Source organism: Ambystoma mexicanum, chromosome 7p (genome assembly GCF_040938575.1).
Source record: "Ambystoma mexicanum isolate Mex_15411 chromosome 7p, UKY_AmexF1_1, whole genome shotgun sequence".
Classification (NCBI taxonomy): Eukaryota; Metazoa; Chordata; class Amphibia; order Caudata; family Ambystomatidae; genus Ambystoma; species Ambystoma mexicanum.
In genome coordinates, this window is record NC_090939.1 from 768,266,792 (window position 1) to 768,293,027 (window position 26,236).

Here is a 26,236-nt window from a genome sequence, read left to right on the forward strand (position 1 = left end):
GGGATTATGACTGAACAGTAACATAATTACCTTCTGAGAATACCTTTGTCCCATTCTTCATTTCTCCCAAACTCAAAAGAACCCCTCAGCTGGTCGAAATCTAAGCAAAGGTTATCAATCATAAAATGCCAGGGTAGGCTTTGGTCAAAGGTTCCAGAAGTCTTAATGTCTCTTTTTACACTTCACAGTATTTAGAGATCCTCCAAGTAAGTCTATTTGGTGCTTGCTTGCAGAAGAAGAAATGTCATTCACCTTTCCAACTATTGATATTAGGACACATCCTCTCTAATGAGTCCAATAGATTCTGCATGTATCAATGGGTTTCTGCAGTGAGCCATAGCAAGGGCTGGAGCCTTTTTACCAGTTGTGGAAAGAGTGAATGGAGGGTTGTTTCTGCTTAATATCCCCCAGGAGACATTAAGGTGGCCCTAACTCCTCCCTTCACTTGCAACATGATTTCTACCCTTTTTCCTTCCTCTCTCAATCACCCATTTTGCTCGCATACCCCGATCCCATGCCATTTGCTTGTTCTTCTCCCACCATGTGTCGAACCACTTTCTTTGGGTTCTCCCCTGACCCTTGCCTTTGGCAATGTATGCTCTCTTGCTCCTTTCTGCTATCTCTATGTAGAAACTGTAAGTGGCTTCAATCCAGCATTCCAACTAAGTCAATGCCTAGTATGGGATGCCCAATGGAAACCCTTATTTATATATTTTTATGTCAAAAGTTCTTTAAATCTGGATGATGAACCCTTATATAATACCCCTCTATTTGAATCTCCCCGACCTCACTTAGCCAAGAAGTAGGTTTGTTTTGCAAATTAAAAGGTTTATTTGAAGAATTGAACCATATATATATCACACTTTTATGAATAGAATAAATTCTGAATAGCACACTTATGAATATGAACGATGGGCAGCAATGGGTAATATTACAATATCAACAATCTCTTTAATCAGTTAGGAGTAGGAGTATGAAGGATAAGGTAGCATGGAATACTTTGTATGGTTCAAGGAAATACAAGATAGGAAAGAATGCACACAGAAATAAAACTTTATATGACTTCAATCAAAATACAATATAATCACTTTTCCCCCTGTGACTACTCACTCCCCCCACTATGCAATATGAAGAGATGGAAATGAGGGCACACAGGTTTCAGGAATACAATCAATAATGCAGTTCAATCCCAGTTCCCCCCAGCAAGCCTAGAGAGAACAGGTATGATTTTAAAACAGGTCAATATGCTTAAGAATGTGATTGAAATGAATGTGAAAAATTCTAAAACTGACTTTAATTCGCTAAATGGGATTCAGCACTAGTGAGAGTTACTTTGGATTGGTTCAGGTCAACACTAGCAATGATTTATGAATGATTATCAAATTGAAAACGAATTTCAGCAGTTGAAAACAAGAAACAGCTATTTTGACAAGCGGTGAAATTTAACCAAATTGCAAATTCGCTGCAACTTTTCCACGTGCGTGAAATGTGATTATGGAAAAACTATAAGGATGACAGTTAAATTTCGGTTCTAGGACGTGTGGTTCAAAAGTTACAGAGGTTTTTGTGAAGGTAGATTTTTCAGAAACAGAGTCAAGATTTCAAAATGAAAGATGCGCTTTAAAGATTTACCAACAAGGATAGGCTTATACTAAGGAGCTATGAAGAAGCAAGACACTCAACGGGCAGCCACCAGAACAGCGGCGCCTCCGCTCTGACTTCTGTCCGTCAAAACACTTGTCCCTCTTCAGAAAAATATCAGCGCATAGATGATTATTGCTACAATTATCACAGACAATATAATGAGAAGAATTCAGGAAGGACACAAGATTCTATAATGCAGTTCTGGATAGGTTGGAATGGTTGGATTGGGTTACTTAATACTAAGAGATGAATAAGGACAGTTCTAGACTAAATACTCACTCCTAGGCTTTGGGATGGAATGGTCCCCGTCAAAGATCTGGTCAAGGGTTTGGCTGGGATTCGCTTGCAACCGGATGGTCTCAGGCACTGGGTTCTGCTCTCAGCACGGCACTCTGGTCTGTGCGGCCTCTTGGACTGGATCTGACGGGTTCTGGGTTGTAGCTCTGCTCTCTGGGTCTGGATCTGGGTTCTAGCACAGGGTTCTTAGCTAGAATACCAAAACAGCTCAGCCAGGCTGTTGAATGGTTTGGTTAGGCCCCATGGAAGTTTAGGGGTTAGAATCAGGTTGCAAAAGATTCTGAAGGCTGCTGAAAAGAGTTCAGTTTTTCTGTTAGTCCTCTCTGCTTCAAGGTTCTAGAGTTTGGCTCTAGAGCTTGGTTCTGGAGTCTGGTTTCTGGATCTATGTCTGGATCTTCCTGCAGGGTGCTTCGCCAAGAAATCAGCTGAGAAGTGGAAAGTATGTGTCTTGCCTGTCCTCAGCAATCCCTATTTATGTATTTCCAAAGTGGGTGTGGAGGCTGATTCTCTATGCCCAACCCTCTAAGGATCTTATAGGTCAGAGGATTCCCTGTCCCCTGATTGGAGAAAGGAGCAGCGTGTCATCCTGTGTCATGTTTATGGCTTAGGGGAAAGACCCTCCCCTTTTCTCTGTACAGGGTATCTTATTTTTCATAAAAAAAATCTTTACAATATGCACAACTTGTTAATACTACATAAATTACATGACAGAGTGCCTAAGGTACATTTCTGTACAACTCTCATCTTCCTAAAAGCTTTGGTTTCCGAAATGACAACTTTTTCACGCTTTTGGTGGGTTTCTCAATATGAGTTCTGCAGCAATTTTTAAACATGCATGCACACCCCACCTGGGCATATTTCTGTAATTTTTCATGTTCCTAGCATAAACACAGTGGCTACAATATGAATAAATTCCAGGGTCTCAGAAAATCGCACGGATTCCAGCTTAGTCTTAAACTGTGAGCAAATTTTTGATTTTAACAATCTCAAAGTTTCACATTTTTTTCAGTTCGGTACAATTTGTTATAAGCATTTTTCTAAAACATATATTAAATTCAATGTCAAATCCACATTTCAGTCTGGTCCGCCTCCAGAGATGGGCTGACTCAGAGGGTCACATGTCCTTCTTCCTGCCAGCAGTTTTTTGTCAGTCACACCCGAATTAGCATTTCTATTCAGCCAAAAGACTCCATTGTCTTCACTCAGAGCAACAGGCCAGGGTGCCTCTTCTAGTTCCTTTTAACAACAGCCTGTCAATCTCTTAGCCAAGGGCAGGGGGAAGTTTCCTTTGTTCAGGGAGAGGTGTGGAATTTGTTTGAAGCACAGCGTGGGAAACTTTAACTCCTAAACCCAATGTCTAAAAATTGTCTTTTCTTATAATATAACTCACATTTTGAACAAATACATCAAACAATTTCTTACTTCAAGCCTTTTCAGAATATAGTTTTGAATTGTATCCACCTCTTAGGCTTCTGATAGCAAGTCTTTCTTTGGCATAGTTTTAGGTCAATGTACAACTTTGCACAAAATGGTTTTAAATCGCCGGCTTCTGATAGAGGTGAGTAACGGTATTAGACCCATTTTTGACAGATTTCTTCCAGCAAGCTATCCTCAAAAGTGGACTTTGTTCAGATAACACATACTTCTGTGGACCTTATCTTTATGTAGATTCTTGCAGTAGAATGATGTTGACCACCCAACAAGGAGGTTAGATATTTTTGGGTGGTTTGTGAGCCATGATTTTTGCAAATTTGACAACAAATAAAAACGGATTTTTAAAACAGCTCTGTTTCTTTTACAATGATTTTGCTCTGTGGGCAGCCAAATGATGGGTTTTGGCATTGGTCTCCTGTGTTACCACTGACATAGGCAAAAGTAGATCGTGGCCTATTTTTCAGATTTTCACTCTGCACTTTCTGGTGATTTCTAGCGAGCAGCATGCTTTCTGGCGGCCATTTCTGAGGTTTCTGCTGCCAGATGTTGCAGGGCTCGGACCAGTGGGTTAAGACATCCCAAAAGCCCCACTGGTTCTGGCTTCTTTCTGCTTTTCAACTTCCTCCTGCCTTTTTCTTTCTAACACCTCCTGATATTCTCCTTCTGTGACCACCTGATGATCAATTCCTTCCACCTGGCACTCTCCTCTTTCACTGCCTAAGGTTCAGTCCCTGCCACCTCATGATACTCTTCTCCTTTCACCTCCTGATTATCTCCTGATTATCTGTTCATGCCACCTTCTAATTCTCTTTGTCTGACAACTCCTGATGTTTGCCTCTTGTCACATCCTGATGTTCACCTCCTGCCACCTGATATTCTCCTCCTGTCACCTTCTTATACTCTCTTCCTGCCACCTGATGATGTTCTGTCCCCCCTCTTGTTTCAAACTCCACACTTCCTGTCTCTCTCACTCCAGCCTATTTCTCTTAGTTTTCCCCTGAATCACCAACACTCTCCAAACTCTGCTTGTGACTTTCTCAGAACCCCCTCCCTTTTGGGCTAGTGCTTATATACCCCTTGGTACCCTCCTCCTGGGATTTACTAGCAATGAGGGTATGTAGTTCTGCTGCCTGATTGTGCATGCCTACTGATTGATTTTGTCATTGATTGTGTCATTTTTGTGTGATCAACTGTCTCTGATTTGGTAGCGTGTTCCTCTCTATCGATGTGAACTGCACACACATACTATTCCTTATGGAAACATGGCTATCTGATAGTGTGCCACAAATCTCTGACAGACAACTTTAAACTCAAACAAACAAATAGAGACAGAATAGGAGGGGCGGCCTTGATATTGCCCACAAGAATGAACTCATCATCTCATCATTAGTATCAGAGATTTGCAGGGGAGGTAGCCAACCTAGAATTGGAACATGAGAACGTAATCCTCCGAGGAGATTTTCACACGTGGTTTGAAAAATAAGATAACACATCACTGGTTCTCTCTGTGCTTACTTGGCAAGCCTTTACCTCAAACAAATGTTCCACTGAGATACTCATCTGTCCGTACATACACTACATGCAAACCTATGCAGTGAAGGGCTTACCACTATCACCTCTCCATTCTGATCATCTTCAGCGACCACCACATGATCCCTTTTACAATCAAAGCTCAACTTGTGTACCGGAAAAGGATAAAAGCCTAACCATCCTTGGGACCTTTCCAGATCCCTAAGATGCTGTTGATATATCTCTTCCAAGTAGCAAACGTATTCACTTAAATTTAATGTTCAAGAATGTGTTGTGTTTCAAAAGCAAACATAAATATGTTTGCATAGGCTGGGCCATGGTTGAGCCCATTGAGGTGCCAGATATTTGCAGGTAATATTGTTTGTTGAACCTGAAAAAGTTGTTATGTAAGAACAACTTTGTTAATTCTAGGGTGAAGATCCTATCTGATTGGAAGTATTCTTTGTGTAGGAGTATCCATTGAAGTGTGTCAAGTTATGTGGGATGGAGTTATAGAGGTTCTGTATGTCTAATATGAAGGGTGCCCAGTCGGGGGTCAAAGTTAGTCAGGTCTTCTAGTGTGGTCAAAAGGTTGGTGGTATCTCTGAGGTAAGTCAAGGTTTTTCTGAACTAGTGGTTGAAGAAGTCTTTCGAGAAACTTGACAATGGGGTTAATGATGCTGTCTGTGGCGCCACGATGGTTCTGAAAGCGGGATATGATATGATATGGCATTTATAACGCACCTATACACAATGTTTCAAGGCTCGATGAGGCAAGGGAGGGAAACAGATGGAGGAAAAAGACAACAATCTTACTAGACCTGGTGACATTGATATTGTGCAAGTGCAGAGGAGAGGGGATGGGAAAAGTGCCGGTGGGAGGGGAGGAGGGCAAGTGCCAGACATGGGATCAAAAACAGCAAGTAGTGCAGCCAACAGGTGGCAAGTGCAAGTGACAAAGTGCAGACAACAGGTGTCTAATATGTGCAGGAAAGGGGACTGTAGGGTTGCAGAGACAGACCACAAATGCAGGGGTTGCCAGGAAGCAGTGCAGGTGTGCAACTGGGCAGAAAGGGACCTGGGCCCGAGTTCAGAGGCTAACCAGGAGACCATTGCAGTACCAGACAGGCAATCAGCAGGGAAGAGGAAGAGAGAAGGCACAAGCAAAGAGGAAGGTCTTGGAGTGCTTCCGGAGCCAGAGATGGTTCTGCTCAAGTTTCAGAGAGGCAGGGAGGCTGTTGCAGAGGGAGGCAAAAGCCAAAGAAAGAGAACTGCCCCCCCAACTCGTTGCTTGACGAAGCAACTGACCCTTAAGTAGTTGGAGGTGGAAGAGCAAAGAGCTCGAGTAAAAAGATATTTCCAGAGAGAGAGTTGGGGGTGTTTCTGTCCCAGGCCCCAGATGGCCTTGTGGACAATGCAAATGGTCTTGAACTTGATCCTTGCAGCCACTGGGAGCCAATGGATAGATTTTGGGCTGGGGAGATATGATCCCTGGGCTTGAAGCTTAGGACAAGTCTTGCAGTCCTGTTCTGGGTGAGTTGTAGAGCACAGAGAATAGAGGCATGCTGATTAAGAAAGAGGCTGATGCAGTAGTCCAGCCTAGAGAGAACCAGAGCTCTGGAGACAGTGATCTTCTGGGGGAAGGGGAGGAAAGGAAGAATACCTCTGTGGAGGTGCAGCTGGTAGTTTGACTTCTTAGAGACGTCTGAGATGTGAGGAGAGAAGGAGAGTGTGGAGTCGAAGATGACGCTGAGGTTCTTAGCCTCACAGGTAGGAGCAGGAAGAGGGCCAACAGTGGCTAGTCAGAGAGTGACAGGAAAGGGAGGTGCATGTGTGCCGATGAGGAGGATCTCTGTCTTACTGGCATTAAGGCAGATATCATTGGCGGCACACCACTCCTGGATTGCAGACAGACAATTCGGGATGAGAGGGGGAGAGGAGGTGACAGAGGGGAGCCTGGAGGCGAGCTCAGTGTCATCCGCATAGCACTGAAAGTTGGAGCAGAGAGCAGCAATGCAGTGGGCGAGAGGTGCCATGTATTGGTTGAACAGCCAGTGAGAAAGGTTAGACCCCTGGTGAACACCACAGTTAGAGAGTGAGATAGAGCAGAGGAAGGACTCAAATTGGACCTGGGAGGGTCGGTCCGAGAGGAAAGAGGTCAACCAGGCCAGGGCCTGATCAGTTATACCCAGGTTATCACAGTGCTGGATGGCATGGTTAACTGTGTCGAAAGCAGAAGTGAGATCGAGTAGGATGAGGACAGAGGGGTGATTGGCCTCAAGGTTAGAGAGCAGGACTTCACGGATGTTCAGGGGAGCAGTTTCCATGCTTCTGGCAGCTCTGAAGCCAGACTGATGCTTGTTGAGGTAACCAAAAGATACATTGTGAAGATTAAACTGGGAGATGGTCAGCTTTTCCAAGAGTTTGCCCAGGAAAGGAGTAATGGAGAGAGGGTGATAGCTAGCCAGACAGGAGGGATCAGCTGTGGGTTTCTTGAGAAGACGGTGCACAAGAGAGTGCTTCAGGAGGGAAGGGAAAGTTCCAGTGGTGAAAGAGTGATTACAGAAGTCAGACAAGGGTGGAGTGAGGGTGTTAATGTGGTCCTTGGTGGTTTTGGAAGAACAGGGAAGAACCTATTTTGACAAGACTTTCATATATCGGACATGTCTAGAACCCTTGTCGGGGTGAACAGAGAAAAGGCAGAGAAGGTCGGATGAGGGGTGGCTGCAGGGATGTCGGAGGTAGAGGAGAAAGTAGAGGGATAGGTAGGAAAGGATGAAAGGGTGGACAGGATGTTCTGCGTGTTAGAGATGAAAGGAGAAGCCATTGCCATGCAGAGAGCCTGGCAAGGGACAGGAGAGGTATAGACTGCAGCAGGATTGGCCAGCTCCTTACAGATTTTAAAGAGTTCGGCTGAGTTGTTAGATGCCGCAGAGATGCAGGCTTGGATGTTAGCTCTCTTCTTAGTGAGGACAGAGAGTCAGTAATGCCTTTGGTGCAGGCAGCAGGCCAGTTTGTCAGAGGATACACGAGCTGCCAGCCATTTCCTATCAGCCACCCTTCACTTTCTTTTAAGGGTGACAAGGTCTCAGTCATACCAGGAGTTGCATTTGGGTTTGGGCTTCAAGTGGATCCTCATGACAGGGGCAAATGCATCAAGAATATCAGAGATAGAAGAGTGGAGTTTGGTGAGGGCTGTCTCAGGATGTGAGTCAGCCAGAGGTGCAGGGGGGGGAGAGAAAGTGGCGGCGAAAGCTTCAACTGATACACACTTTGGCCTGAGGGTTAGAGAGAGAGAGATGGGAGAAGACGAGAAAGTGGTCACTCCAGGAGAGAGGAGTGGTGAGAGGGTTAGAGAGGGGGAAGTCTGAAGAGATCATAATATCCAGAGTGTGCCCTGCAGAGTGAGTCAGGCCATAGGGAAGAATAGAGAGAGAGAGTCGCAGATGTTGCAAAAGAGTCCAGAGGAGGGACAGTAAGCATCCAGGTGGATGTTGAGGTCTCCAAGGAGGAGGAGTTGAGTGGTCAAGGCCACAAGAGAGGAGGAGAGGTCCACCCACTTGGAGAGGGAGGTTATCTAACCAGATGGCTGGTAGATAGTATCCACAGTGAGAGAGCGGCACAGTGAGAGACAAAGCCTGCAGACAAGGCATTCAAAGGAGGAGTATGCCTGCATAGGAATTATAGAGGCAGGAATCCACTATGGGCAAATCAAGGCTACACCCCCACTGGAATGGTTGGATCTGGTAACGGAAAGGATCTTGTAGCCATCAGGTAGGAGAGCATCAAAACTTGTGACAGAACTGGCTGTGAACCATGTCTCGTGGGACAGAGAACATCAAAGTCGAGTTCTTCCAGAAGACGGCAGATGTCAGGGGAGTGTTTGACAGGTGAGCGAGAGTTGAGAGATTGGCAATGTGGAGAAGGTTGCCACTCTTGAAAGACTTCCGGGGAGGGGTACAAATCAGAAGTAATCCCTGAAGTGTAGAAGGAGCCCAAGGAAGGGCAGAAGAGGAAGGAGGAGAGGGCAAGGTAGTCAAGCAGGAGACTGAGGGTGCCAAAGAGGAGGCAGAGGAAGGAGGCAAGGAAGCCGAATAAGGAACAGCAGGAAAGGAAAGGAAATTGATAAGGCGCGGGAAGCATCTATCAAAGAGGAGGAGGTTGGACTGAGGGCCTTGGAACATTGTCCTTAGAGAAGTGGAAAGGGGCCAGGAGTTCCTCCCACCAGGTGCCACCATTAATGGGAGAGGAAGGGAAAGGAGAGAACACAGAGACCTTATGAATCTTGGGCAGTACATAAAATGCAGGTATTATCAGGTGTTTATTGGTCAGAAAATAATTGGCTTTATTTGTGATCCATTCTTCCGTTGGGTTTAATCGATAGAGTGGGATCAATATCAAGTGATAGGTAGGTGTCAGTGTCTCCTAGTAGTGTAAGTAAGTGGCATAAAATTTGGAGTGCATTATGACGATGACTCCACCTTTGTCTGCCAGTTTAATTTCCATAGTAAGGTCCTTAGACATCTGTTTGAGGAGTTTGATCTGATGTTTACGCATATTCTGTTCCCTTATATCAAAATATGAATGGTTTTAAGATCTTTTACCATTTTGGTTTCAAATAGGTCAAGGGCTGAGTTGCGTATCATAGGAATGAAGGGGCTCTTGGTATTCATTTCTAGATAATCGAATGTCTGAGATCTTTCTTCCATAGGGGTTATCGAGTCAAAGAATAGTTTTAATCTAATTTTCCTTGTTAGTTTTGCCATTTTGATTTGTTCATCGAATAGATTTCTGTTATTCGTAGGAACAAAGGAGAGTCCTAGACATAGTAGGTCTATTTGTTATTTAGAGACAGATTGGCCAGAGATATTGATTGATAGGTCACTGTTGTTTTCTTGCCTCTTAACTTTCTTGTTTCCTCTCTGTGACTGTCTCCTTCTAAAAAAAGGATGTGTATTTGTAGCACTAAATTCTCCATGTGAGAAATTTCTCTGAGTATTATATTTTAGTTGCATAGACATATCTATAGTTCAGCTCAAGAAGTTGTTTACTTGAACCCGGAATAGAGATCCTCATTGTTGGACTCCAGTGTGGACCTTCAAGAAGGTAGGAGCACCATCAAGTATAATTAGATTTGCATCTTGTTCGCATCCTCTAGTAGTACAGCAGATGTGTACTAACAGTAAATGTATAACACACGGGTCATCCTTCTGAGAGAATTACCATAAAAGACTGCCCTCGACAAGTGTCCTCAAGCACCCATTCAGGTGAATTCCAAACTTGTTGAGCAATGTTGAGATCATTTTATGAGAATATGCACACCATTCTCCTTACTTATTGGACACATTTCTTTACATACCTTGTAGACACATGAAGTTTTGAAGATGTATCTGAAACTACTACTGTATAAAGATTTTCTGCTCCTGATGAAGGGAACTTACTCCCGAAACACGTAGAGCTCATCACTATTTATGTGTTTTGTTAAAATGTTGTTATATTAACTTTGCATTAAAATGAGACTGCCAGTTGACAGCACTAGATAAACCAGTTGCACTGTACCTAATTATATGAAAATTGTTTGTATCAAGTTACACGTATTGACTGATTTTGCTCAGTACAAAGAGTGTGCAGGGCTAAAAGGGTACAATGGGCCTCAGAGATCAGAAGCCACAGTTGCCTCAGCAGCATCGGATAGTTGTTTGTTGTGCTGATGACAGAGTTAACTTGTGATTTTATTGATAGTGTTGAGTCAAGCATGACAACTAAGATCTTTAATTTTTAGATTTGGAATTTGAAGATATGAGAGACTGAAGTCACCATATAACGCTGAGTAAGTAGGAAACGGTTTAGAAGATGAAATGAAGAGAAGTTCAGTTTTGCCAGGATTTAAGCCTAAACAATTGTCAGTCATCCATGTTTCAATTATTCCGAAGATGTGTTGAATATGGGTGATATTGGTTTCAGAATTCTTGTCAAGCTTGAAGGTAAGTTGGGTCATCAGCATAGTTTTGGAATATGACACTGAGGTCGATCAGCAGAGCATACAGAAGTTTCAAGTTTATATAAAACCAAAGAGGCAAGATACATGAACCCTGACGAGTTCAACAACCAACAACTTCCGACAGTGATTGAAAATGACTGATCTTGCCAATAGAGGATCTGTTAGAAAGAAACAATATGATTGAGGAGATGGCATTACTGAATGTCCCAACAATTTTCTGGAATCTTTCCAGTGAGGTGCTATGACCCAGAATATTGCAAGCAGAAGACAAATCCAACAGCACAAGCTACTCAGAATCTCCTTTATCGATGAGATGGAGCAGGGTTCCCTTGATGTCTATTAAGGCCAGTTCTGTGACCAACCCAGCAGAGCGTATTATTCATTTTTGTACCTCCACCATTCAAAACCTCTAAATGCATTTTTTAAACATGTGTTCTACCCATTTCCACCTCCAGCAGGAAGGTGGAAATGGAAAGTGTACAGTACCAGTTTATACCACTACTGTATATTTTCAATGCACAAAAGGATAACATCTGACTCTTTTTTGTATTACACGGGTAAGGTTGTGAGGAGGGCATCAGAGAAGGCTACCAATTCACCCCCTTGCAATGGCCCAGTCTGTTGCTTTTTACTCTATCGAAGGGAAGCACCTACACTACCCTTCTGTACGTCTGCAAAAGTAATAAAACATGTTTGGGGCATCTTTGGAATTTTTACCTCCAACTATCTATTAAGTAGAGATACAAATAGTGAGGCATTCTGCAGACGGTCTGCCTGTAATACTGCTGGTCTTCCTGGAAGTGGTACTTGCATTTTACCACAGGCAGTATTTCACTGTATCACATGTGGTAAAATACAAAGCAACGTTTGTCACTGTAAATTTTGTTCTTCTAATAGGCTGTAAATGTATGTTCATATCTGGTTTACATGGTAAATGTATTCTGAGATACTGCTAAATGGGTATACGTGGTATTGTGTATGAAATACTGCAAGGGCATAAAGGTATGTTCTGGAGTATACTAAGTCCAGTCTTGTCATACCGTTAGTGACCCCGGTATAAAAACAATTATCAGGCAGTACTCCATATTCTAGACTCACCACTATAATATAGAAATACCACCGAAAATACCACCAAAACGTCCCCCCAAGAAATTGGAATTTTTACCTCCAACTATTAAGTAGAAATACAAATAGTAAGGCTTTCTGCCTGGAATACTGTCCACATGTATTTGAACCAACCCTGTACCCTGAATTGGGCAGAAGGACAATTCTGTGATATTTCTGTGATATTTGACAAATACTGCCAGATTTAGCATTATTTTATGTTGCTGATAGGAAGCAGCAGAGATTCATGGAGGCAGCCTGTAATACACCAATCAGTGTACCTCTCTTGAAGAGCGTGGATGAGACACACACATTCAGGCAACGGCTGGTAAAATGAGCAGGAGGAGCCAGGCAGCTTGTGGGAGAGGCATACTTCCATGATTTTGATGGAGGAAGCAGAAGACATTCGGGAGGTGGCACGAGACATACAAGTCACAGTCCATCTCTTTAAATGTATGGATGAAACTTATGCCATCAAGTGACACCGGTTAAGAGGAGTGGGAAGAGCTGTGGATCGATGAGGGCAGCTTGTGGGAGAGGCACACCCTTCTGATTTGTTGTGAGGGAGCAGAAGAGATTCAGGGAGGAGGTGACTGACCCACCATTTTATGTCTGTCTCTTAAAGAGAGTGGATGTGAGATGTGCAATTTGAAGTCATCTGGGAGGGTGTGTGGGAGCAGCTGGAAATCTCTGAATGCAGCTTGTGGATGAGGCATGCTCACCTGATTTTTCTGTGAAGCTCAAAAAAGCCACCCTTTGTCAACCAGGCCTTGGAAGGAGATCAAGTTGGAAATAATTCAAGCCTCAATAGCCCCAGATAATAATTGAAAACCATATGGCAACACCAGATGAACTACCTACTGGCATTCATAGCTGCATATCAAATACTCTTGATATTGCTGTCCCAAAGAAGCCCTTCAAATGTTCACCAAAGAACCCAGTCACCAACTGGTTATTCTTAAAATGTAATCCCCTGAAAAAACAAAAAGCTAGTCTAGGAATAATCAGAAAAGACAAATACCAACAGATAAATTGGCATACCATAGATGGTTCTGGATGTAGAAGCGAGAAACAGTAAAAGCAAAAGAAATGTTTTACTCATGTTGCACACACGTCCAAAAGAACATGTTTGAAATCATCCACAAATGTAAATATCCAGCAGTCTGTAACAAAGCACCAACACCATTTTAAGAGCCATACAGCTCCATTGCAGCTCACTTGAGCAACACAATGTGTCAAATCCAGAACCACCTGGATGATAAAATACCGACACCTCCATTGTCAGCAATGGAAGCAACACTGAGAAAACCACCTATTCCAATACTGACAGCTTTCCACTTCATTCTCAATACAGAACTGCATAACCATAGTCAACAATAGCAATACAGCAGGCTTGACTGAAGACCTGTGCTGCCTCTCCAATGTATATAAAGCAAAAGAAATCCAAACCAAAGCACAGTTTCCAATGGCTCCTCAATGCTTCCATCAAAGACGGCGCTGTCCCTTGGTTTTTAAAGCCACTCCTCAAAAACCAAGGCTGGTCCGAACAACCCAGATATCTACAGACCAGTTACCAACACACAATTAGCAACTTAAATCCTTAAGGTTTTTTTTTTTTACCAACAGCTATGGGAACACATTGAAAGCAACAATCTACTCCTGCGTCACAACACAGATGCAGGCCAACGGTAGGAACAGAAATCTCATGCTCAGTAGGGGGCACCTTAAAAAACAACCCAGACTCCTACTCGGGTGGTGAACTCATTCAAATAGACATCTCTGCTGCTTTGGATACTATCATTTACAAGTACCTGCTACAAAGATCACAGGACATCAAATTTAAAGGGTCAAATGTATGCTGGATCACTTCATTTCCCACACCAAAACGACACACATGGCCCCTTTCAGGTCATATACCCATAAACTGAATCTTGAGTGTCCTATGGATACACTCTGTCCTCCCTCTAATTTAAAAACAACGTGACCCTGCTCTTTGAACTTATCAATATTGCAGGACTCACATGATTCAACTACACAGAAGATAACCAAATCATCTACAATACACGTTGACTCATGGATGATGGCAAATATAATTAAAAGTAACACATGCAAAACTGATCTTATGATTTAGCTCACGACACTTCCAAGCCCCCTTGCTGGAATAAATGGTAACTTGCCTTCTGTGTATGACAAGGTTCAATAAGCTTGGACTATTGATGGACAGAAGCCTTACACTACAACCATGGATTAAAACCATTATAAATAGCTGCTTCTTTCAACTCTGAACGATGTGACACATCATACTGGTACATGGCAGTGATCACATTAGTACACTCAAGATTGGACTACTTCCATAGCCTCTTCCTGGGGCTCACAGATTACCTATTGAGCAGGCTACAAAGAGTCAAAAATGTTTCAGCTGTGTTTCTTTTTAGACTTCAAAGATACAAACCCATCCCCCAAGCCATCAAATCAATCCACTAGCACCTGATCAAAACGAGTAGTCTGTGCATAGCTCATCAACCTTCCATGAGAGGTGGGGCAGAATCCACCACAAGTGAACATATTCACTGCTAAGCAGAGACTACTTCAATGCAGCAAAACTGCCTTAGCAGCGGTACAAAGATGTAATCAAATATTCCACAGAAGAACTTATTTCTCCTAACGCTCAACTAAACTCTGGAATACAATTCTCAGCTGCCTTCACACAGAGGGTAAACAACCTAGCCTCCAGAATGTCCCCCAAAAATATGACTATTTAAGTGACAACACCATGAGAGCACCACAAAAGACCTTAACCAACAGACAGACATGCGAAAGAAAATGGACAAGATGGATTTTCCTCTGATTAAATACAGTAACATGCCACTGACCTACTCACAACTCATGAGCTCAGAACTACAGGAGATTGAACACAACTCGGTCTGCCTTGGACCTCCAATGTAACTGTGCCAATACCCTTACAAATATGTAAAGATCAAGCATATATTACATCAGCTGAAAAGTATATGTGATTGGATTCATTTAAGCTGTTATCCCTGCATCAGGCCTTCTAACTAGCACACATTGGGCCTCATTACGAGTATGGAGGTAGCCATGGTGCTATTCGCGCCATGGCTGCCTCCGTACCGGGCTCCAATACCAGGTTTCTTCAATGATGACTAACCAGGTCATTCCAACATTGGAGGACCCGGTAATTCCTCCTTGTAGGAACCATTCCCCATTCCCATTGAGCCCTCAGAGGGCTCAATGGGAATGGGGAGGGAGCTAATACCGGGCACTTAAATAACGCCCAGTTATTAGCTCCCTGTTCCCCTCACGGGACCCGGAAAGGACATCTGGTTTTACCAGACGTCTGTTCCGAGTCCTGCAAAGGGAACCTCGTAATAGGCTCTTCCCTAATGAAGGGTGCCGGTCCCGTCCCGTACCGGCACCCTTCATAACAGGAGCGTCAGGGTCGTAATGAGGCCCATTGTCTCTTTTGAGCACCACTTTTCCATTCATTCTTCCACTCTCTTCTACCCTCATTCTCAACTGTGCATTTCACTGCCATCCAACAGATGAAAAAAAAATATACACATCCATTATATTGCTTTTTTTAAAAAAAACAATTACCCTTCTCTTGTAGTTTTTGCAAAGAATCCTTCCACACATTCTTCTTTACACTCCACCCTACTAGATCAACCACACCCCCTCTCTCTGCTCTTCCCCCGAAAACTATCCATTGCCTCCTGTTTTTTTGGCTGCCTCACTACTCCCTTCCATTCCTTCTTACTGCTGATGCCCTTGCCTGAAACATTTCTACTGCTATCTAAACTATCTGTGATACAATAACTACTCTGTTCTCTCTCCCTCCTGATCCTTTCTTCTCTTCTCCAAACCCCACTCTCAATCATTTCATTCAATCCGATGTTTTCAAATCCCACTTCAGTTGAACTGGCAGCCATCCTTTGGTATGCAAACCCTGTTTGCGCTCCTACAGACCCCCTTTCACCACAGACCACTAAGGAACAGGTAACCCTTACATTCCTCTACCTCTCCTCTCACATCATTCTATACCTTTCATCTGTGATCCTCCTTTTCTACTATAACATGACCACCATCAAACCCCTCTGAAACAATCTACATCAGAGTCCAAAAACCGTGAAATCTACTGATCTGTTTCCCTGTTCCCTCACTATTCTATTCTAGTGTTCAAGGGCATTAAAAGTAGTACGAGTGCGTCAAAGCGGCTGACTATGAAAACTTTCATTTTCCTCTTAGTGCGGCTTGACGCATCTCCTGTACGTTTTTGGGGCCATTCCTCTAATCTGCTCACAGGGACCCGTCTTCCCGAGTGTCCCTGTTGCGCTGGCCTCGGCTCCTGTTGGTTCTGCATGAGCTATTTAGAACCTTACTGGAAAATTTGGAAGACTCGGGGTGTCGCGGGATACCATGAGTCAGTGATCTAAATAGAACAGGATGAGTGTGTCAGAGTACCGAGTTGCAACAGAGCAGAGTGGGAGAAATAGAGTGCAGCTTAGGAACTGAGAGGTACGGACCCTCTGACTGCAGCTGTGGCTCCCCTGTGGGGAGTAGTTTGTGGATGACATTTGCGCCCTGCATCTTTTCCCTGCATCTTTTTCCTGAAACCCTATCCCCGCCCTCGTACCTATACTGAGCCCTTAGGAGCACCCAGAAGCTTGAGGCTTTGTGGTGTAGGTCATCAGGCCTCGAACAGAGAACAAGTACTCCCAGGTCATTATTGGTACGGTGAGTGAGAATACTGCTTGTTTCTCCTCTTGAAACTGCACTCAAGGAAGGGTAGAGACTGAAGTGGCTTAGGGCGGGTAGAGATTGCCATCTGGGGTATCCCCCTGTGCCTCTCTACCCTTCCCCCTTCCATGCCCTCCTCTTCCCTTCCCTCCCCCCAACCTTTCTTCTTCTTCATCTTCCCTTGCTCTTTTTCCCTTACTCTCTTTGCTGCCCCCCACGCCGTAAAAACTACACACACCAGCCCAAACCAAATGAATTTCAAAGAGGTGCCTCAGGCTACTCTACGTAGTGACACCCAGCTCTGGGGGAAATTACTACCAAGCCCGTAAAGTAATAAGCACATGTTCTGCACTGCGCCGTGCAGTAAAAAGTCGTCAGGACAGAGAAAGTTGGCTGAGGCTCTCCTGCAGCCAACAATAAAGGACTATCTTGGTAACAGACCAGCCATCAAGGAAGCAGCCCTGGGATTCTTGCCTCTTAAAACATTATCTGAAGATAGGATGGATGCTGGCATAGATCTTGGTTCCTCACTTGATAACAACGGTTCCCTCCAAAAAGGGTGTCAAGTAATTCAAAGGAACTCGATGGTCCCTGCAGACCTTTTGTATGATAACATTTTGCCCTGAAGCCTCTCGGGATGCCAGACTTAGAAATGCTGCTGATGTCCTCAGAATCCCTTGCCAGATATAGTGATGATGAGGAGAGCTCCAAAGCCCTCTGTGACATTTCACAAAATACTTCCCACAACACTAGAGCCCTCCTCAAAGCCCCTATAGCGACGATGGAAGCAAAGCTAGATGTGCTGTTTTTGCAATGTTCTAATATGGCCCAGGAACAACTGTCTATAAGGGGGGACTAAAGTGATCGAGGCAATTACGTGGATAATGCCTGAACACTGCACCTCGGCAAAGCAATGGCCCGGACAGGTGGTGACCACGGGAGGTTTAGGTTCCCCCTCCCATATGGCGGATACCATTCCAGCCTTGCCCAATAAAGAGGTAAAACCGATGCACGGAGTCTTGGCACCTTGCTTTGTCTGTGTGGTGTCTTCACTTCTTCGAAAAGATCCCCAGCAAGACTCAGCCTATGTAGTGGCAGAGTCTAAGAGTGATGCCTTGGAGGCAATATGTGTGGAATTATCGCTACTGGGAGATTCTGTCATCACTCCACCTAAGCCCAAATTTAGAAACTCCAAGAAAAGGTCTACTCAACAGAAGCCACATGGTAGACCGATATTGACAAAGCCAGCCCGGAGGGGTGTTGGTTGGAAGATTGTGTTGTCAGTGCTAGAAAATGATGAGGTGAGGGGGGTGTGTCTGTGGGTCCTGGATGGATTACTTGGCAAAGAAATTCCAATGCCTGAGCCTAATTTAAAGTTAAAGCCGGGGTGTCACCTCCGTGTGGAAGTGGCTCTTGACCATCTCTCCACAGGGAATAATCCTTCCCCCACCCTTCATCTCCTGGTGGGGTGGGTCTACATAAAGGAGAGATTGGTCCCACTGTCGAACTGCCCACTGTTTACGAACACTGGGCAGTGTGGTCAGATGGCCCTTCCCCAATCGGACAAGTGCACTTGCCAGAAGGCATTACGGGGTAAAGCACTGCCAACAATGGGGGAATTAAAGGCAACAGATGCAGTGGAGTCTGGGCTTCAGGTCACTCAGCAGCGCAGACTACTGAAGGCCTCTAAACAAAAAACGTGGCTGCCTGGATGGAATCACTATGCCCAAATTCTTCAGAAAACTCAGTCCACAAACCTGACGTAGCGTGGTACAAAGACGCTTTGCACATCAAATTCATAGTGACAAATCTCACTGCCCTCAGCCCCTTTCTGAATCGCTCATGGCTGCTGGAACCACTACAACTCATTCCGATCTGTGCACCATCACATCTAAAGACAATAATAAACTGGAATTACCCAGCTTCGACAGTTCTGTAAATTGGTCACTAGTTTCTTTTTTTTTCCTCCTGTGATGATGGAGCGTATCTGCAGGAATGTCGAGGCGCTTGATCAATTAAGATTTTAAATCCTGGTGTTCCATCCTACCATGCAAAATATGCCATTTAGTTCTAACGCCCAGTTTGTAAATTTCGCAAGGGATCAGGATTACCTGACGGGAAACAGGTGCTCTTGAAACAACAGGGGAAGTGGACCCAAGCATGACAGCTTTGACAGTGAAGGCCGGCCCTATCTCCCTGTTGTCTTGGAATTCTAGGAGCCACAACTCATTTTTAAATAACTGTGAATCCCTTGCTATGATGATGAAGGTTCAGTGTTTTTTATACAGTAGGCATGGTTAAGTTCAACTTTTGATTTAGATGGTTTTATGATTCTGTTTCATCCACCCTTGCTGCCGACAAGAGTTAGAACAAAAGGTGGGCTGCGTATATGTGCCAAGGTGGCTCATAACCCAAGTGAATACTTCATGAGCAGGGCTCAGGGAAACTTCCTGGCTGCTCGTATCAACAATTTATGGCCCAGCCAAGAGTCTACTCTGGTGGCAACTATATACAACCCACTAGGAGGCAACATGATGGCCACATAATAGAAGTGATGGCTCAAACTTGTAGATCTTGGCTCAAGCACTCGCCTATGGGTTAAATCAAATTGAATAGAGACTTTAATGGCGATTGTAGGATGAAGTCTCATTATAAAGATGTGAAGGGAAGGCTGGGTGGTTCGAGAATACCTGTTAGCCAGGTAGCAGTTACATTGACTTCATTTTCATAAATCCACAAATTGCCAGACTTAATCCTGAGCTGGGGTGTGGGGATTTGGCAGTCATCGACCACCTGGTGTTAATAATCGCCAGCATGGCCCCGAAAGCTAAATATAAGGATAGATTGCTCTATAACCCCACATTCAATTCTCAAGGGAATAGGCTGCAGTGGTCACTGGGTAGCATTGAAAAATTGAATATGTTACTGACACGTTGTGGGTTCGATCATGAGGAAATTCTGGGGAGATGTAAAGGTGACCTGGGGAAGTTGCAGACTCTGCTTGGGCCAATCGACTACACATATTCATCAAAGAACAACCAGTCGACTAAACCCGGGGCCTGCTTTATCTACAGCATTGCAAAAAAGAAAAAGCTCAACGCAGTACTGAAGAAAATCAAGCAGAGTCAAGCAGAGTCATACACTAAGAGGAAAGCAGAAATTACAGTCATTAGCGATAGCCAAGCTAAGGTAGAAGTCCTGGTTGAAGGGGTATAGATTTTCAGCTAACAGCGCAGGCTGGAAATTCATAGACCATCTGATAAAGACCTATGACGGCAAGGAATGCTGGCATCTCATACGCAGCTATGGGGCAGGAGAGGGGGCCAGGGAGCTCTCTGTTGTGCAGTGGGGACAGCATATTGGGGCTTTGTTTGGTGGGGAGGAGGAAGGTTGTGGGGTGGATGCAATAGACTATGTGCAACACTGGGGTTAGCCACCACATTCGGGAGGCGGACCTGGTGGCCAGTGTTATGAGGTCGAAGCCCTCTACGGCCCTGATCTGCAATGGTGGGAGTTACTTCTCCAGCAGTTATTTCTCCAGATATGCAAACCTGGGAGGGTTCCTTTCTCTTGGAAGTTGTGTATTCTAATGCCCGTCCACAATAAGAGACTGCGCAGCCATACAGCAAATTATAGACTCTTGGCTATGTTGGATTGCAGCTCCAAGGTATTTGCAAACTTACTATTGGAGCTGCTCTCCAGCTGGGTTGTGGAAAATGGTCTGCTGAACTTCCAGCAAACAGGTTTCAGGAAGGGATGTGGTACCACAGAGTCAAATCTGTACTCTGCTCACCCTGATCTCGGATTCTCAATACTATGCAGGAACAGCGTTATATCTATTCTTCATCAATTGTTCAGCTGCCTTCGACAGCATGATAAGAACAAAACTCTGGCTCGATGGGGCATAGATCTGTTGCTCCTGTATTTCATCAAGGTGCTTTATAGTGAGAAGCAGGTCAGGGTCAGATTGTCCCAAGAGGGAGAGACCTTCTGCTCCTTGCAGCCTCCAAGTTATGTGTCAAAATGTATATGGTTATTGTAGTGACACATGTTGAGTCTGGCGTCTGTGCACTCCAGCAGATTTTCCAACAATATTTGTTTTAGGGACTTGGATTCAATGATAAAAAGTCCTTTAGAGGCGATTGGTGTGCATAGAGTTCCAGACTCATGGCCGGACTTCAACTTAGAGAAAATAGGAGAGAAAAGCAGGCGTTATGATGCTGGAGAGGCTCTGGACTTCTTGGCTAAGCTTCGTAAATTCAAGTCTTTCTCACAACAGGGCTTCTCTCTAGGGTGCCAAGAGGTCCTATTTCACAAAGTTTCAGTCCCCGACGTTGATTAGATTAATTCTACAATTGCGACTGTCCAACCTGCCTGTTTGGGAATACACAGGGGCCTGGGTGAGAATCCCCACGGGGGAGAGACTGTCAGACTCTGTTAAAAGCGGGTGGAGACTCCACAACACATCTTGACAAAATGCAAAGCCCTTGTAAAATTTTAACAGAGTCTGTGCAGAACAGTTAGTCATCCTACAAGACCGCATAGACAAATTAAAGGAGGAAAATAATAAATTGATTATCAAAGACCTAGATTCCCAAACAGAGTTTGATGAGTAGTACCAGAAAGCTGGTGCCCTTAAAAAACAGAGGGACAACCTGGCTGCACAGAGGGCCACTCTAAGTCAGGAAAGGGACGCCTTTGGCCAGGAAGTCAGCCATTTAAAAACAAAATTGGAAGAAAATCACCTGGCCCTTCAGGAATTTGGTGAAATCAAAATGGATTATGAAAAGCTGTTAGAGCACACCAGGCAGGTGGAGGATGCTCTGGCAAAGAATAATGAGTCTCATGCAGCAAAAATTGGCCCAATACTCTCAATTCAGACAGGAAGCACAGAGAGACAATGAGGTTCTCTGTGAAAGGAATGCCAGGCTACATAGACAGATAGCCATGCAAGAACAACTCAGAGAGACCAGTTAGGCCTTAATAGAGGAGCAAAAAGGTCAGATCTTGGCATGTCATCAGGGAGTAGGGGCTGAAAAAGATGAGATAAGATGGGAGAGAGAAATGCCTGAGCATAACCTCAGGACTCAGGAACCCTGGCATCAGGGACTTTAACCCCTTCAATTCCATGGACTCTGCCACCCCCATGTCCACTGGCTCATATGAACCAAGGGCCACGGGATGGTAGAGTTCAACACAATGGGAAATATGGGACTGACAGGTCAACGCCTCCCAGAAATTGAGGGGCGGGCGTCTATGTATAGGTTCCCAATTGCTAGGGCCAGCTTCTCTGATCGGGGAGACTCCAGTGAGGGGAGAATCAGAGAACTGGATCCTCAGAAATATAATCTACCAAGAGATCAGACAGTCAAATTTGGTGGGGAATTCCATGAGACTAGGCCCACTAAGAGCATACTAAAAACCTCTTCCCAGCTAGGACAGTGGTGGAGGTACTCAGCCAATCCTGTGAGCAGGCAAGAGTCAGAAGACTCTGCTGAGCACCACAGGTCCCAAGGGAATAGGCCCCCACATTCTGCCAGTCATTCCCAAGCTCGCAGAATCAGGGAGAGCCTAGAAGATCAGACAGCCACCTCTGGTAGCAGTGCCTCAGAGTTAGAGGATGAGTGGACCAGGGTGACCAGAACTAAAAAGGCCAACAAGGTTAAGAGAGATCTGCTGAAAGATCCCCTGAAGCAAATCATAAGCTATTAGGAGCGTTATCACGCCCTACCACAAAAATGCTAAATATTCAGTTTGGGAGCACCTTGAATTTTTTGAGCAAATGATGGATACTTTCCACCTGAAGGACAGCCAAAGCAGTATTCAGTATGTCAAGTGGACATTTTCACCTGAATACTCCAGCTTCTTTGCGGGGCTGGAGGATCAGAACCATTCAAGATGGTCCAAATATAGGGCAGCCATCCTAAAGCATTTTTCTATTCATAGAAACCCTCAAGAGGCTTGCAAGGCAGCCTACAACCTGCAATGTGGGGAAGACCAGGCCCCACAAGAATTTGTCCAAGAACTGAAACGTGCCTTTGCACAGACCACCAGGAGGGTGCGCACTGACAGTAGGGAATTTGTTAATACCTTCTTTCATGCCCTCCCTAAATACATTATGACCCTGCTAGTGAGGGACTTTCATGAGAAAAGATCACTAGACTGGGTCATTGAACAGGCAACTCGCATCTACGAAATGCAGAAGCCACTAGAAGGTAAAAATACTAACAAAAGCCTAAAACCAACCAACACCCCTGCTGCTGCTAAGGTGGCGGAGGTGAAGGTTGCCCCCATTTTAGATCTGGAGATGGGGGGCCTAAAAACATTCCCACACAGAATCCTACCAACCCCAGACCCAGAAGGCCCTTGGGCCAATCCCAAACAGGGAGTCAGGGAGGTAACCCCATAAATCGGACCCCTAACTCCCCTGACTACATCAGCCCATGCTACAAGGGCAACAGACCCATCCTGGGATATGTGTGGACTCCTTCAGCCCAAGGGAGAGGGATCCAACCAGGCAGCTGCCAACCCAGGGAACTTCCATCCTCACTTTCCGCAGGAGGGCAGTAATCCCCCAAATGCTGGGTTGAGTTTCTTTCCCCAGTAGCCGCCAAACCTCATCCCTCAAAACAACCCTTCTTTTTTTCCCCATTTTCCTGAGCCCAGACAGCCCAATCCGGGAGAGGGGAGGCCAAGGGTGGAGGGGTACCAAAACTATCCTAACCATGGGTATTATGGAAGAAGGGATAGTTACCCTTCCCGTGATCAACCAAGGGTAGACCAGAGGACCCCATACCAGACAGAGCGGGTGTCCCAGCTGGAGCACCAGGTCCATAACATGGCACAGGATCTGGGTCGCATGCTGAGGGCTCAACAGAACCCTCAGATGAGCATGGTGACTAAGAACTCTTCAAATCAAGGGTCTGGTGCTCCAGAACAATCATGGGGGAAGAACCCCGACAACCCGCCGGTTCCCAGGAAGGAGGCACAGGGGGAATGGGGTGTAAAGCCTTAGAGGAAGCTTCCTTACCCACTTGTGGAAAGCCCCTGGAAACCCAGGAACCGGAACCAGAATCTCCTGCCCCCGAAAGTCTGCAACCCCAGGAACAGAAGGTGGGTAGGAGAAATAAGAAGGCCCATTTTGTGGAGGTTGTGCAAATATTCCAATTTGAAGGAGAGGGGTCCTCGGAGGATTCTGGGAAAGGATCTGCTCCTTCAGAGCAGGGGGAACTCCTCTCAAAGAGAAATGGGTACCAAGAGATCCTGATCAAGACTGGGTAGATGTGGGGACTGAGTTAAAACCGCACATCATCAAACCCAAGAATGACCAGCAAGAAAATCCACTTGTTCAAACCCATCCTGGTGACTTCCTCCAAAAAGGGGGGGAGGGGGGAGCCCAGAATCAGAACCATGGGAGCCAAAAACTTCCCCCATATCCAATTGCCACCTTTTTCTTACAGGTTCCCAAGATCCCAAACAAAATCCTGCCCAAATCACCCATCTGTCAGAAGCCAAAGCAAATAAATTAACCCATTAATTGGCCATAAATGTGCATTATCTTTGCCCCCTTGAGGAAAAGGAGGGAAGATTTTATGCACCGGTCCAAATACAGGAGCAATGTACAATTTTGGCACTGGTGGACACTGGATCCCAAGCCACCGTTCTGTCAAAAAGGGTCCTCGATCAGCTGAATTCGGGAAGGGGGAAGAAATACCAAATCCCTCTCACCCCTCTTCCTGGACAACTTCAGAACTTCGAAGGGAATGAAATTCCTGTCAAGGGGACTGCGGATTTAGACATTAAAATTGGGTGACACAGTTTGAAGCACCCGGTCATAGTTGTGACTCCAGAGGGCACACTGTGTTTACTAGGGAATTACATCCAGCATAGATTGTCTCCCCTCATAGATTGTGTAAACAAGGTCCTCTGGACTCAGACTAACCAACCAATAAAATTGAAACATATTGTCAACCATGTTAGTTTAAATGGCACATGCCACATGGTTGAACAGAATCCTGACCAAATTGAATTCCACTTCCAGAATAACCAAATCCCAGACGTGACAGTAATTGCAGTAGGACAGCAAACTGGTGATGAGGAGTCCTCTCTATTTCTGAAAATCAAAGGAAACATTCTGAAATTCTATACAAATTCACAATCAGAAAATCCTACTCCTATAGCCCAAAATAATGAGAAATCAGCTCAAAGCTTGGCTGATATTCAGAAATTTGGAGAGCAGCTATACATCCCTATTCAGTTAAATGAAGGGAAGGACTCTGTTCTCGCCTGGGTGTGTGTGAATGACGGTAAGAGCTTCATCAGCGAGGCCATGTTCCACAAACTTCCAAAGATCCAGCCATTCCCCCATTTAAATTGATAGACAAATCGGAAATGGACCTGGAAACACCCAATTCCAAACATCTCCTGCCTGGCAGGTGTATGCTCAAAATTTCCATAGGCAACAAGAGCATAGTCCATAATTGTTTGGTCGTGCGTGATGTCCCTGTTGCATTTTATTTAGGCAGTGACATTCTCAAACGCTTTGCAATTAGTTTGGACCTAATAAACTTCAAAGCTTGGTCCCGATTAGTGGGTAATCCCATGGACTTTGATGACACAGAGAAAGCATTTCAGTCAACTCAACTGCTGCCATATGCAGTTGAAATTCAGATCCGAGAGGAAGTCACCATCCCAGAACGGACCCAACAATTCTAACTGGAAATAAAAATTAAAAGGACAGAAACTGAAAAATCCTGATGCCTATGTTCATCTCAATGCTCATTTCCAACAGCAAGGGTTGGGGGTTAACCCAACATCACTAGTCAACAAAGAACACAACACCATTATAATATAGGTGCATAACAGCGACCTAAAGAGTATCACTCTGGGCACAGGCCCCATTATTGGAATGGCAGTTGATGACCGACATTTTTCCATAGATTTAGGTAACAAACTGTTAGGACCAATTCCCAAGGACTGTTTTGACAGTGATAGCAATGATGACACAACACCAGACAGGATCTTCACCCAGCATGGGGGGAATTTCCTGGTGTACTCCTCCTGCCCTTATGGTAAGGAAGATGTGACCTGTGACTTCAGGAGGGATGAGATGATCTTTCAAGTCCACAATGACTTCCTTCCCCACCTGAAGCCATCAGTCCAAATCAGTACTTTGACCAGGGACTTCTCCACCCAGCTGGAGGAGGCTGCTGAGATAGCGAAACCAGAAGTCTTTCCAGGCTTCAGGCAGATGGTTGTAGAGAGAGTCAACCAAGCTGATGCCTGTGAGACTCTGGAGGAAAAACAAAAATTGAAAAACGTTTTCTTAGATTTTCAAGATCTCTTTGCGGTGGACTTGTATGACTGTGGTCGCACCGACATCCACACAACAACAATTCCCACAGACCCTGGCATGACTCCCGTGTTTGTGAAGCAATATCGATTGCCTCTCGCATCAATGGAGTCCCTTACAGAAATAATTAAGAACCTTGA